Source organism: Artibeus jamaicensis, unplaced genomic scaffold (genome assembly GCF_021234435.1).
Source record: "Artibeus jamaicensis isolate MK-2021 breed Jamaican fruit bat unplaced genomic scaffold, CSHL_Jam_final contig_452, whole genome shotgun sequence".
In the NCBI taxonomy this organism is placed as follows: domain Eukaryota; kingdom Metazoa; phylum Chordata; class Mammalia; order Chiroptera; family Phyllostomidae; genus Artibeus; species Artibeus jamaicensis.
The window spans coordinates 4,318,253-4,333,857 of record NW_026521837.1 but is presented as its reverse complement, the minus strand read 5'-3'; the positions used below and the strand labels follow the sequence as shown (position 1 = coordinate 4,333,857).

At 39.6% G+C, this 15,605-nt stretch overlaps 1 protein-coding gene across 16 annotated transcripts in view; it reads right to left on the bottom strand.

Moving 5' to 3' along the window:
- The window catches only part of PTPN13 (protein tyrosine phosphatase non-receptor type 13), a 218,290-nt gene extending 203,353 nt beyond the window's left edge, over positions 1 to 14,937 (bottom strand). For 7 of the 16 annotated variants that reach the window (XM_037132387.2, XM_053666418.1, XM_053666417.1 and 4 more), the window contains exon 1: positions 14,483 to 14,936. The gene's annotated coding sequence lies outside the window, so the exon portion shown is untranslated. Of the gene's footprint in view, positions 1 to 14,482 lie in introns of all 16 variants that reach the window. The other 9 variants (XM_037132393.2, XM_037132394.2, XM_053666420.1 and 6 more) reach the window with 4 other exon arrangements.
- Positions 14,938 to 15,605: the final 668 nt, after the last annotated feature.

Sequence of the window (15,605 nt, the reverse complement as noted above, 5' to 3'; positions counted from 1 at the left end):
CCATTACTAGGGCAGTGGCACAGAGGCCGGGAATGTCCTGGCTCCCGTATCTGGCTCTCTCTGCCGCCCAGGGCCGTCACAGGCGCTTGGAGTGTCCCGGTTTCCGTATCTGACTCCCCGGCGTCTAGTCCTGTCTCTATGGCAGTGGCACAGAGGCTTAGAAAGTCCCAACTCCCGTACCTGATTCCCCAGTGTCCAATCCCCTCGCTATGGCAGCAGCACAGGGGCTGTGACCCCCCCAGTTCCCGTAGAGGGATCCTCTGCCACCCCGGGCTGTCTCAGGGGTTTGGAGTGTCCCGGCTTCCGTACCTGACTCCCCTGCGTCCAGTCCCGTCGCTACGGCAGCGGCACAGGATTTGAGAGCTTCCCGGCTCCCGTAGCTGGCTCCTCAGCTGCGTCACAGGGGTTTGGAGAGTCCTGGCTTCCGTACCTGACTCCCCTGCGTCCAGTCCCGTCGCTATGGCAGCGGCACAGGATTTGAGAGCTTCCGGGCCTTAGCTGGCTCCTCAGCTGCGTCACAGGGGTTTGGAGAGTCCCGGCTTCCGTACCTGACTCCCAGGCGTCCAGTCCCGTCGCTATGGCAGCGGCACAGGATTTGAGAGCTTCCCGGCTCCCGTAGCTGGCTCCTCAGGGTCCAGGCCTGTCTCTATGGCGGCGTCACAGGGGCCTTTGGTGTCCCAGCTCCTGCAACTGACCCTTCCGTTGCCCAGGCTAGTAGCTATGGCATCGGCACAAGGGTGTCCCCGCTCTGGTTCCTGACTCCTCTGTCTCCCAGGACCGTCACAGGGGCTTGGAGTGTCCGGCTTCCGTACCTGACGCCCCGGCTCCCAGGCCTGTTGCTCTGGCGGCAGCACAGGGGTCGCGTGAGACCCAGCTCCAGTAGCTGACTCTGCCGCCGTCTGGTGTTTCAGCGCTCGGTCACAATCTCTGGTCTTTTAATTTCATAAATGCTGGGTAACCGATGGTTTATTGTGCTGTTTCTCCATAGATCTGCCAGGATTTTCACCCATGAGTACAGGAGCTAGTATCCGCTCCATCTTACTCCGTCGCCATCTTCCCAGCATCCTACTTTTATCTTTTTTCTATTTAATATATATCCATGTTATAAAACTCCTCTCATCAAATTTTTGATGATCACATTCCATTATAAGAATGCTTTAAGCCATTCCTCCTCTATAAAATGTTCGTTGTTCCCAATTTTATAGCATTACAAATAATGCTGTGATGAGCATTTAAACATTTTTTAAAGATTTTTCAAAAGGATACTTTATTATCTTTACTCAACAGTTTATTGTAATTTGATGCTACGAAGACCATAGTTTAGTAGAGGGAGACCTAGGCATGACAATTTCATAAATTTAGATTCCAACACAGATTGTGGAATTCTCTTTAGTAATTGCATGTAAATTATATTTTGTTCTTCCTTGATACTGCTCATTTTATTTTTTTAACTATGATTTTAATTATTTACTTTGTAGAGAGAAAGGAAGGGAGGAAGCAAGAAAGGAAGAGAAACACCCATGTGAGAGTCTCATATAAGTTGCCTCTCCCACACCCCCAACGGGGGACCTGGCCCAAAACCCAGGCATGTGCCCTGACTGGGAATCTTTCAGTTTGCTGGCTGGCACTCAATCTACTGAGCCACATCAGCCAGGGCACTACCGCTCATTTTTTAAAAGATACTATTCACATGAGAAGTTATGGTTAAGATAATTGACTTGGAAGTCAGACAGGCATGGATCAAAATCCATGCTCTACCACCAACTAGCTATGTAACTTATGGTAATTTATTAAGCCTCTCTAAGCTTCAGCTTTGTCATCTATAATAAGAATAATAGCATCTATTTCACAAGACTGTTTTAAAGACAAATAACATCCTACGTGTCAAATTCTTAAAACAGTGCATAGCACATGATAAATACATAAATAGTATCTTATCATTATAACCATTTTTCATGTTCATTTAGGTGGTTTGAAAGATACAGCATATACTATATGTGTGGTTCATGAATAAATTGTTGGCCTAGTTTACAGATTACAATGGCACAGATGCATATTTTTAAATCTCTGCATCATAGTTAGCTTCTAATATACTGTTCATTCTAAAAAGCTCATTGTCAAAACACAGATATATGAAAATACAATGTTTCACTAGGATCGTAAAAAAGGAGTTAAATAAACTTTTCAAATTAAATAATAGTTTTAAAGGAATCATAAACTTGAATTTTGCTGCTTATATTACATACCATGGAAAATTTTTCTTGAGACAAAATAAGAAACCCCTGATTTAGTCTTTTTCACGTAGTTAATAGGTCAAATATATTTAAAAGCATGTTGTCTAAGCAAACTAGGAGTAATTTATAAGCTAGAATAACATTATTTCTTCTAGTTTTCTTTTTTGCTTAGACGTTATGTGGCAATATAAAAACTAGCAGATAAAAAAAACACATCAGTCAGCATTATGTACATTAATCAAGGCAATGGCAGTTCATCCCTGTGCTATTATTAGAGGCCTACACTGAATTTTGCTGTTACTTAACAATCAAGTGGGTGACTTTAGGCAATCCACCATTACCTGTACATAGCCAAGAAGTTTTATAATATGCTATTTCAGGAATGAAAAAAAAGGTAAACCAAGTCCTGAGTTGGTAAAATAATAAACATGTTTGAATTTTACTTTTTACATCACACCAGGTGTAGCAGATAAAATCCTTATATGAATTAAAAACGGAAGGATGGGGTAATTACAAAACTTTTTATCTGCCAAGTATGATGCTTAATTCATAGAAGGGGATAGAAAATTATTTTGTAGCCAAAGCAATTTGCAGAAAACATTCCTGATTAATTCTAAATTTTAAATCCTAATGATAATTATCATAATACTAAGTAAGTATAAAGGCAAACAGCAAAGTCACACTAGTGGCAAAAAGTACCCAACTACCATAACAGAATATTCAACTACAGGATGAGATTTTAATTTAAACAGTTTTCCTGAATTTATAGTTTAAATGGCTCATTTTAAAAATAACCCTCTACCCCAGTTAAGTGAACCGAGCAGTAACTAATCCACATAGCATTCTCAATTGCACAAACATCAGACACACTTTTACTTAGAGTCAGGATCCTTTGTCAGCTTGTTCTAACAAAGTGGTATGGCAGATAGCAGCAAATAATAAATATCTTTGACTCTATCAATAGTTAGCTCATTGAGCAAATTCAGAAAGCAATGAATAAAATCACCTGCCATTTCATCTAAGCCTGCCTGCCTCAGTGAGGTTTCCTCTTTTACTGGAAGACCCATATATAACTTGGCCATCACAGACTGCAATAATCTCTATACCTTACTCTTCATTTTCTGCAGATGTGGATTTAGGCCATCACTATTCCAAGTATTCAATTTCAAACAGATAAGAGCCATTACTTTCCCAATGGTGAGGATATCTAACTTAACCTTGCTCCTCAAACTTCCAATTCTTTACCATGACCCAAATCATACTGAAAAGCAGATCATCTTGCCTCCTCGAACATCAGGTTCTGAAAGTAACAGCAATAAGTGTCAATTCTTTTACGGAACCTTATTTTCATCTCTACTCATCAGTGAGCCCATATCTATCTTTGTAGACTTCCCTTCAATCTTATAGACAAATGTTGCTTTACTCATGAATAACTAAAGCCAACAACTCTACGTAGGATACACTCCTTTACATGCAGACAGAGCCTCATAAAAGGAAATTACTCTTTTTCATTCTTTCTGGCATTTTAAGTCTCTTAATCTCATAGAATCTAAGAAAATTTTTTCTGACCTATGAAATCTCATCTATTTTACCACCAAACACCATTCTCTAATTTAATGTCCTTCCTTTCCCCCTCCTTGTCAGTGTAGCAAAATGGTTCTTTTGATGGTAATAATATTCAACTGATCACACTGTTCTGTTTCTTGTACTTTTCTTCAGTGGTCTTTCTTTGGTGTGGCACCTGGCACTGTTAGCCACATACTCCTTGACAGGCTCTCCTAACACACTTTCCTACTTCTTTTACTCTTTAGATACTTCTCTGCCCCCCTACTTTTCTCACTTTCACATACCATCTAAAATTCCCTCATCCTTCATTCTGTTCTGTGATACACTGCTAGTTCCCACATCTAACAATGTCTGCTTCAGCTCTATTGTCCAAGTGAATCCTCTGATTAAATCAAGCTACACTTCCTTAAGAGTTTTACTGCACCTACTGTTTTGTAATATATAATGGTTTCCTATCTTTCTGATCTTTTTTAAACCTAGATTTAAAGTGTTTTAGGGCCCTGGATGGTGTGGGTCTGTGGATTGAGAGATGGCCTTTGAACTAAAAGGTTGTGGGTTTGCTTCCCTGTCAGGGCACATACCTGGGCTGTGAGCTGGGTCCCCATTTGGGGGCGAACAAAAGGCAACCAATTGATGTTTCCTCTCCCTCTCTTTCTCCCTCCCGTCTCCTCTCTCTGAAAATAAATAACTAAAATTTTTAAAAAACAGAGTTTTATGAGCATTTTTCTTTTATCGTTCAGTATTTCTCAAAATACATAAAACAATTTTGAACATGAAGTAGTTCGTCAAATACTGTAAGATGTATAATTAGTTTAGAGAAGAAACAAAAGACACTCAAAACAAAAATAAATTTGTATTACTTATACAGCATTTCTAATTATTGCTACTTAAACTATACTCACACAATTCTATGGATATTTTTTCTACCAATTTCTATATTTTTTCACATTTTAAAGAGAACACGGGCAGATTTACCTATTTTATTTCCTTTAAAATTTCAAACATTTTAGTTTTAAAGTGACCTGTATCTACCTACCATGTCTAAAAAGATCTTACATATACAATATAACAATTTAATAAAAGCACAGTCAGTGACCTAATCAAAATAATGTTTATTAAAGAAGCTAGTAATACATTGGGTGATAGACCTAAGCCATGCAGTTTTCTTAGTATTATTAATCATATTTCTTAGTTACTTTTTCCTCTAATATATGCACCAAAGAAAGAAGTGAAAGGGAAAGAATTCTTATAAACTGAATCAGAGGGCTGTGCCCAATCATTTTACATGTATAGTAATTCAGGAATAAAGCTCACAAAACTGTATGGTAGGTATTATCATTTCCATTTTAAAGATTAGACACAGAGAGATTAAATTACTTATGCAGAATGACTATAATTACTAAAAGAGCTAAAGCACAAACCAAGCACTGTCTAAATTTGAAATCTGTGTTCTTTCTACTATACTATGCTTCCTATTTTACATTGGAATGTAAGTAAACAAGTCATGACACTATTTAGATTTAGTTTTCACAAACACAACATTTAAGAATAGATAGAAATACATTAATTTTCTCCTGTTAAAGGTTAACAGTAACTCAATATTTCAGTGGTAGATTGAGTAATGATTTTTAAAACTGTATACATGAGCTATATTATTTCAAGGAACTAATTATCAAACAATACAAAGTATAAAAGTACCAAATAATCTTAATGTCTATAAATCAGCCCATACAGAAAATGAATCCAGTTTCTTAAATATGGTCTAGGTCAGTGCACTTTAATCGACATTGTTTATGTGTCACACATCAAAGTGGGGAGTCAGTAATACCAAACCCCCCAACTATGTGCATTACAACCAAATTCCACTAAACTGGAAACAAATGGAGCTCAGATATTAGGAAGTCTGGAGAGAAAATTATTGGATCCCAAATACCTACTTACTTCAGTTAGCTTTGGGACAAAGGCCCAGGAAAAACCTACGATTCCCAGCTTCCCTTGAATTTAGAGGTGGCCAATATAAACCAAAGTCACTGGGTAAGGCTCTCAAGAAAATTCTTTACAAGAATTTGACTCACCTGGAAGGCACACCGTTTCTGCCATTTTTCCCAATTTCTTCCATATTTTGTCTTCCTGAAAGGACATTTTGAATAGAACTCTAGGAGCCCTTTGTGACCATGAGGCCATGTTGAGGATGAAAGCCATGCACTAAGGAGGTAGAGAAGAAATCTAAAGGACGTCTGGGTTCACTGCCATATCCTGAAACTGCCATGCCAGCTATGGAGCGTTATGCCTGGATTTCATCATATGTTAGAAGAAAAATAAATCCCTATTTTCTTTCGGTCCACTGTTATGCTAGGTGTCTTGTATTTGCAACCCAATGTAATTTGTAACTGCAAGAAGCAGAACAAATCACTGCAATGGTCTTGGGTAGGGCACACCCAAAGAATATTTAAAGCAGCATTTCCCAAATCAGTGCTCCTATTATGAGAGATGTTAAAAGACGTACTATGAATTCTGTAGTTAAGTTGTCAAATAAATGAAAAATGATATATATGATATCATCTTGGAGGTTCACAAGGTATATTAACATATTACAGGTTTTAATGGTACACAGTATCTCTTGAGAAATGTGCCACAAATACTTTCTAAACAATTTTAGATTATGCTACACAACTTTCTCCCAGAAACACAGCAACCTAACATTCAGAAATATTAAATAAGTCTGTGTTTGTGAGACTGTGAACATGTACATTTAAATATATAGTAGAATTTGTAAATCTGGGAGGGTTACCACCTTTCAAAATACATACTTTGGGAAGATACATACCCATGTCCTCAAACATAATATTATCAAAGACATTTCTGGGACTGTCCTTCCTAATTATGTTTATAGACATATTTTAAAAATCACTTCTTTTGCCCTGGCTGGCATGCCTCAGTGTTTTGGGCATCATCTGCAAAACCAAAGGTCACTGGTTAGATTCCTGGTCAGGGCATGTACCTGGGTTGAGGGCCAAGTTCCTGGTTGGGGGTAGATGAGGGGCAACCAATCGATGTTTCTCTTCCTTTTTTTCTCACTCCCTTCCCCTCTCTCTAAGAATAAATTAATCAAATCTTTTTTAAAAATCACTGCTTTTACTTTATAATCATTTTTCATTTTATTTCTAAAAAGATTTTATTTATTTTTAGAGAGGGCAAGGGAGGGAAAAAGGGAGAGAAACATCAATGTGTGGTTGCCTCTGGTGCGCCCCCTACTGGAGACCTGGCCTGCAACCCAGGCATGTGACCTAGACGGGAAATCCAGTGGGTGATCCTTTGGTTCACATGCCAGCACTCAATCTGTTGAGCCACAACAGCCAGGGCTCATTTTTTCATTTTAATTCAAGTTATACTCCTTACCACTCACCTAAAACATGAGTAAATATAGTATTTAATTGACTCAAACCCACTCAAAAAACAGATGTGCCACTAGAAAGATATTCAAAACCACATGCTATATGCTCTAAAAGTAACTCCAAAACAGAAGATGTACTGTTCTTAAAATGAGTAGTTTGAAGAGGACATTTATTTTCACAAGTTTCATGAAACGTGTAAAATCAGGCACACATTACATATACCAAGGAGCCCAAGTAATAAGTATAAGAAACATGCAGCCCAAGGAACAAAGTAGGGCCATAAGTTGGAAACAAAAAAACACATTTTAGTTCACATATCACCTTTACTCAGCGTTTAAAAAAACTGCTATAAATCAACTATATACAAAAATAACTATGGCTAATGTTTATTAAATATTTGGTATGCACCAGGTACTACTCTAAGTGCTTTACATGTATTAACTCATTTGATCCTTAAAACAATCTGATAAAAGAAGCCTGGTCATTATCCTCGTTTTGCAGATTAAAAAACTAAAGCATAGTGAGTTTAAGAAATTTGGTAAATCAGAGTCAGAAATCAAAACCCAGGCAGCCTGGCTCCAGAGTCTATGCTCTAAATACCATGCTATATTGTCCCTCTGAATCAAACAGGAGTGGTCAACACAGCATTTACAGCTGTGCCAGAAACAGTTTCTTCATGTTCAGAGAGTTACCGTGTGTTTGTAGAGTTTTACAAGGCAAGTTTACATATTATTTAATTTTCTTTTCACAGCTATTCTGTGTCAATATATCCTGTCAATGGATCAATTTACTTGGCATGAACTCAGATGATTAAAGCTATGTGGCCATAGTCTATTTCATTTATCTGCTGCCTTGGATATGTGTTCTTTCTGTGAATCATCAATGCCTAGGTAAAGTGCCTGGAAGAAAGCAGGAATTCATTGTATATTTACAGAACACAAAACAACTAAGAAGCGATCTGGGCATCCGAACATGGATAGATCAGTCCAGAGTCATTACTGCTACTAAAAAAAGTCAACTAATTGGTTTGGCTCACTAACGAAAAATGATTTGTTAGTATCCCTGTAGGTAGAGGAACAATATTGTTCATTTTCCAGTTAAATATTAGTATCTCAATACAATCTTGAAATCCCTTTGTAGTTAGAAATATTGATGCACTAACATAAACATCAAGAAAGATTCAGATGAAATTTCTAAAAACAGCTTACACAATGAGTATGATATATTATATGACTACATTAAAATTTTTCTTCTATTTAAAAGTTGAAGGAAGCCCTGGCCAGGTAACTCTGCTGGTTAGAACGCTGTCCTAATAAGCCAAGGTTGCAGGTTCATTCTCGGTCAATTCTCAGTCAGGACACATACAAGAATCAATCAATGAATGCACAAGTAAGTGGAACGACAAATCCCTCTCTCTGCCTCTCCCATACTCTCACTCTCTCCTTCCCTCCATCCCTTCCTCTCTCTAAAATCAATTTTAAAATATTTAAAAATAATATTTAAATAAGTAAACAAAAATTAAAAAATAAAACTTGAAGGAAATCCTTGTTACCTTGTAATAATAGAGAATATAGTCTAGATTTTTAAATTGTAACTATTAAAAATTATATAAACAGCCTGGCTGGTGTGGCTCAGTGGCTTGTATGCCAGCCTGTGCATCAAAAGGTCACAAGCTTGCTTCTCAACCAGAGCACATGCCTCCGTTGTGGGCCAGGTGCTGGACTGGGGGCCACTGGAGTGTCTCTCCCACACTGCTGTGTCTCTCCTTCTCTTTCTCCCTCCCTTCCCCTTTTTCTAAGAGTAAATAAATAAAATCTGTAAAAGAATTATAACTTAAGTAACAGTATTGGGGGGGCTACTATATCCTATTTCTTATTCATTTCCATACACTTCAAAGCAGTGCCAGAATTTCAAAGATATGATTGAACTCAACTGAATGGTATGTGTTAACAATAACAGTTTTATCTAGCTTTGATTTGATAATTGAGTATTCCTGGACTAAAGTTTCTATTATATTTACTATATTTTTTATTATTAGGTTTTGTTTTGTTTTAACAAAGCAAGTAGTCCAGCTTTCAAGTGCAGCTGTAAGGATACATTTTAGCTTTGGTACATCTTCACACAGCACATAAAAAACTGATATGTGTTACATTGGAATCATTGCCTCAAGCTCATTCCTTAACCTAAATACAAAAGGTAGCAACAGAATAAAATTAAAACAGACTGTGTAAAGAGTGAATTTAATCAATATTGTATTCAACTAATTCCACAAAACTGTATCTCAGCACAAACCAAGAATACGAAAGACAATGAAGAGGAAATAAATCTATCAGTCAGAACCTTACGATAAGGAAAATTCCTGTTCCAAAATACGAATTATTTCTTTTCACTTAAAAAAACTGAATTACAATGTATTTTCTAGAAAAGATAGACATCTGACTACATTAAGACCTAAAACAATTTGTCATTCCTTAATAGTCTGAATGCTTATTTTTAAAATTATACTTTTCTAGAAAAAGTATAAGTGCTTAAGTAATACTTAAGCAGTACTAAGAGGAACAAAATTTCTCTAAGGAGTTTCCTTATTTTAAAAAATTTCCAAGCTATATCTTTCTTCCAAAAACCCACCAACTCAGAATATTTTTGCCACATTCTCAGGTTATATAATCATTCTAACCTTAAGTTATTCAACAAGAAGCTTTCTTTTTTTAAGATTTTATTTATTTATGCTTTAAAAAAAGTGAAAGGCAGGGAGAAATATGGGGAAAGATATATGGATGTGCAAGAGAAACATGGACGGCTGCCTCTCGCTTGACTCAATCAGGGACCCAGCCCACAATCCAGGCTTATGCCCTGACGGGTAATTGAACCAGTGACCTTTCAGTTCACAGACTGACACTCAATCCAATGAGCCACACCAGCCAGAGTTATTTTTATTTTTTTACTGTATTTTTTTCTTTACTGTTTATTCCCCTTATACTCTTCCACCACCCACATTCAGGCATACTTTTAAAAAACCCACAACATTCTAGATGCAAATTTGTCTTATGTGAGTACATAAAAAAGTATATGTGTATGTAAAAAGGAAGTGTACCATCTGCCGATAAGGAAAAAAACTAAAGAAAGAATACTTTTAACTGAAAATAATTTGTTTTCATTTCCAATCAGAACATACTAAATCCATAGAGAAAACTTTGATTTATTTCGTTTTACAGGTTATGGAGTTGTTGCTGGTGAGATGATGTCCGCAGTACAGTTTCTTCTAAACTGTGCACCAGTAGTTAACAAGTGGCAAACACCATTAAAATTCATGACATACTGTTAGTTTCCAACCATCTCAAATCATTCAGAAACCTCTTTTTTGTTGAAGGGGATGGTTTCTTATATGGGGAAAAATAAAGTCTGTCTGCATGTTCACGTTAAAACTAATAAGATGATTTCCTGTTGGAAAAATTCAATCATGTGATATCCCAACTAAGAGTCTTCATTTGGGGAAGGAAAAAACCTTCACTAAATAGAAAAACCTTGAATCAAATGCCATCACTTGAATTAAACGATGACTTTCTCTATTTCCAGACCAGGAACTGTTGTAAAATACACCAGGGCAATTTTAAGCCACTGGTTAGATTCAAAGCACTTTGGTATAAATAATAAACAAAAGGACACTAATATTTCTCCTCTCAGTGAAGTTTAGATAGGAAAATGTTGCAACTAAGTACAACATACTGAGGAAAGAGGTCATGTAAACATCAAAAATGTATTTCCTTCACTTAAAAAACAACTATCAAAAATACATATTTTTAAATTATAAATCTGAAGGAAATGACTACATCTTTTCATTTCAGATACTGAGAAATTTTAATACAAATGTTTATACCTGTAGGTAATACAGAATTTTCTGCGATGATATCCAATTCAGTGGCTACTAGCCACAAGTGGCTATTGAGCATTTAAAATAGGGCTAGTGGGAATAAGGAACATATTAGGTCATTAAATAACTTAAGCCGCTTGTGCTAGAACTACTACATTGGGCAGTATGGTCTAAGGAACTAGAGGGAAATATTTGTATCTTAAATTCTGAATCAAATTGTAAAACGTCCTGTCGATAGCTATATACATAGATGCTTTGGAGATTTAAGTTTATTTTTTAAAACATACTTGTGATTTATATAGAAGAAAGTTACATAGTTATATAACTCAACATAAAAATGTTGCATTTGTAGGAATCAAGTTTTCTATACTGGTCTTCTAGAGAGGACCAGAACACTGGTTCACAGGTTGGCTCCATGTTTAATTTCTTAGGGAGCTTCCAAAAATATGGACACATGGGTATCACACCCCGCCCCCACCCCCGTCGCCATGCCAAAAATTCTGGTTTCACTGGTCTGGGTTGAGTCCTGGGCATCCTGGGCATGAAAATATTTCAAGCTACTCAGGTGATTCTAACATGCAGCCATGCAACTAGAAATAAAAAAAGGAGACTGTTTATTAGGCATAGATGCAGCTAAAAACATTTCTTTGTTTGTAGATAATACTCAATTTCTTACACTGAGTGCGAAACTTTAACTCAGACTATTTAAAGTCCTATATTAATTTACTCATTAAAAGCTATGTTTTGAAAATCCAGTTCCTGAGTTGTTCAACCCATCTTAATTTTCAACTTGAAAGAGGAAAATTCTCAGAGAAAAACTGGGAAATCCAGAGCAATGGACCCTCACCTTTCCCCATCAGCACTGATCTTTCTTTCCTGGGACCCCACATCTTTTCAACATTTCAGGCCCCTGCTTTGTCAACTGACATTAACTTAAATGAGTCACACTTGGTTACATCAGAAGCCAGAAAGAATACCTTCAACACATTATTCTAATAAATGGCATAAAGTACATGTCAAAATAAGAAAATATTGACAGGAGTAACTCCTAAATACATGGACTTGGAGTATTGGTAGTGTTTCTTTCCAATTTTAAATGATACTAATTACAATGTAATAATACCATAAAAATATCTTGTAGTTTATTTAAAAGTTACAAACTGTCAAAAATGCAGAAGCAGTGGCAGTTAGCCACCAATAGTCCTTTTCTCCTCCAGGTTTGGAGCTGGGCAATAAGATGGGCTGGAAAAATGTGTGCTCAATTGATACAAGAGAAGCTACAATGCTCTCCCATGCCATCCTTAACCTATTGAAAATGAAACAAGGATTCAACCTGTTTTTCTTAATAAAGAACACATAAATTCCATTCATTTAAAGATCGACACCTATCATCTACTCAAAAATAAATGATTCTCAATAAATTTGAGAATAAATGATTCTCAAATTCACTTCCTGCATTTGAAGCATGCCTACAGAAAGATAAGGTAAGTATTTACAAAGTTTGACTCCTATCACAGTATCAAAATCTATCCTTTAAATTGACACTGGTTTTAATGGTCTGTGTACATGTGTTACTTGTGACAAGAAAGGCTACTTATAAATATTTTTGGATGCTGGTAATCACCCTTCAAAACATAAACAGGCTTTACATGCAAGTGAAAATTTGGGTGGGACAAATGTCAATTCAAAAAGCAATCCTACAGGCCCTGGCTGGGTAGCTCAGCTGGTTAGAGCATTCTCCCCATACGCTTTGGTTGTGGGCCAAGGTTGTGCGTTCAGTCTCCGGGTAGAGCACATACACGAACCACTCAATGCATAAATAAGTGGAACAACAAATCCACATCTGTCTTACTCTCTCTCTCTCCCCTCCCCACCGCACCCTCTCTCTGACACCAACAAATTAAAAATATTTTTAAAGACAATTTTACAGAATGGTGAAGGAAGTCAAAATTCCCCCATTATAAAAGTGAAAGACTATAAATCAGTCCATTTTCCTAACAACTAACCTTAGTTATTTTTCTATGTTTAATACCAGCTTCCATCCTACCTTCTGCCCCACACATATTCCCACAAAGCCTCTACAACATCAAAGATAGAACACAATGTTACTATGAAAAAGTTTGGTAAATTTAGGACTGAATGATAAAGTATTCAATTTGCCTCTGTATGAATTTACTGAATCAATATATGTGTGCATTTCATCTTAAAATGATAATGATATTAAAACGAGAAATAATTTGTATCAAACGAGTACCACAAGGAACCAATGAGCATGAAGCAAGTTTTCACTTAGACCCTGGGAACCCAGTCTTCAAGAATTTGGGAAAATATCAATGCTTGTTTCACAATACAGCGACCTTCATTTCTTCCCTGTCCTTTAGTAAATTCTGTGGATAAATTTAAACATCTTTCTAATTAGTTACCAGCGCCTTCACCCACAGATCAGGTGTCCTACATTTTGTTTAGGTCCCCGCCTTGAAAACAAACCCGATTGCCCCATTTTCTGAGAGGTAAAATCAGCTCTGGGCAGCTCCCTATGAAGTCACCGCGTTTGTTGTTTCAAAGATGCAATTAAACGAACATGACACAAAGCTGTCTTAGAGATTAGTTGGAAGTGCATGGAGGTGTCGATCGTATATGTGTAAGGCCAATGAAACTTTTATTGCTTGCTGTGTAAGTCTATTTCAGTGGTAATACATTTTTTTACCACTCCCCCTCCTCCAATACATTCACAACGGGAGGAAATTAAACTTCATAAGAACTTTCCTGACTTTCCCAAACTTCAGCTTTCCGCAGTACACAAGCTTTCGGAGAGCGGCGGGGGCAAGGGCAAGGGGGGAGGGGCGGCGGTTACCTCGCGCCCGGAGCACAGCAGTGAGCGAGCCTGCTTCAGGCGGCGTCTCTCCCCCTCTGCCCCCGCAGCCCCCAGTCCTCACCACCCCGCCCCCTCTTCCCCGAGTCCTTACATATACACATTCTTCTGGGCGGGCTCTAACCACAAAGCATGTCCACAATCATTTACAAAAATTAGAAACAGACTCCGGGAGCCCTTCCCTTAGCACGCACAGAGCAGAGCTAGACTGGCACGATGGGACGATGTCACTCCCCATTACCCCACGATCTCTTATCCGCCCTCTGGGGTTTCATTCCCAGGAATCTGGCCTTCTTCCACGGAAGAGGGGGATCTACTTACTTCAGAATGAAACTTCAGCTCATCTTTCCCCTACCCCCACTGTAACATACAGAAACATACCACCATGAAAACCAAAGGAAAGTTTCTTCCACTAAGGCGACAGAGGAGCTGGATTTAGGGGCTGGAGCAAAAGCAGAGAGATGAGGAAGAGGGCGAGCGCAGCGCACGTAGCTTTGCACTTCTGCACATCCAGGCCAGAGCCCGGGGCCGCTCCCGTCCTTACCCGCTCGACTGGAGACCGGGTCCTGCTACCAGAGCACCGGGCGAGGGCTGCGGGGACGCGGCGTCGGGGCGCGCCGCCGGCAGCCGCCGCGGGCGCGGAGAGCCACCACCTCTTCTTCCCCGAGCGGCAGGGGGAGTGAGCCGAAGGAGCTGGAAAACGAGCCTGGGGAGGGGGGGAAGAGGAGCAGCATCTCCTCCTCCGCCACACCTCGGAAACGCCCCGCCAGCGGCGACACCAGCCGACCGCGGGACCCCGGACGCCCGCGCAGCCGCTCCGCGCTCCCGCGCTCAGCGCGCCGCCAAGGGCTTCCCCAAACCCCTCCGGCTCGGAGTGGCTCAACTCCTGCAGTCGGCGCCGAGTGCGGCGGGGGCGGCTGAGACCCGCCGTGGAGCCAGAGCGTGCTGCTCGCCTGCACTACCGTCTCTACGGCCAGTGACCATGATGTGTCACCCTCGCCGCGCCGCGGCAGCGGGAGCTACTGGCACAACTTCTGTCCCACCTCAAGCGGCGCGCCGGCCCCGCCCTCGTTTCTGACACTCAGCCTTTTCCGGGCTCCTGAAGGGCGGCCGATCGCCAACGCTGCGCTCCCCAGGCCTGATTCGTCCGCTAGGCCTCAAGCCCCGCCCCCTCCCTTGGGACTAGGTCGCCGGGGAGACCTGCGCTCTGGTTCCCTTGACAACCGGTGCCTTGGGCCTGACTTTTGCGTTCTTCGGAATAGCTAGAAGCTCAGGTTGTTGGCCTCCAGGCGAAGTTCTTAGCCCAATTTTAGGCTACGTTGACAATGTAGCAGACCGCCTCCTCAACCCACTTGCAAATTCAGCAGAACTTTATGGCCCTGGGGCCTGAGAGAGAAAAAAAAAACGCCTGATTCTCTTCCCCAATCAGTTTAAAGAACCCCTCCCCCCTTGCCCTCTCTTGCCTCCAGTCCCGTTTCCAAATTCCCACCGAGCGGATTGGGCTTTGAAGGGGCGAGCAGAAAAGCAGAGATAAAGAGCAAGGCTGTGCCTGCTCCCTGCAGCAATATAGCAACTTGGAAGTGGCGGGGTCAACGAAAACAGAGAACAGCCCTGCGAGTTTTCCCACTGTTGTAATCTTAGAAGGTGTGGTGACAGCAATCCGTCAA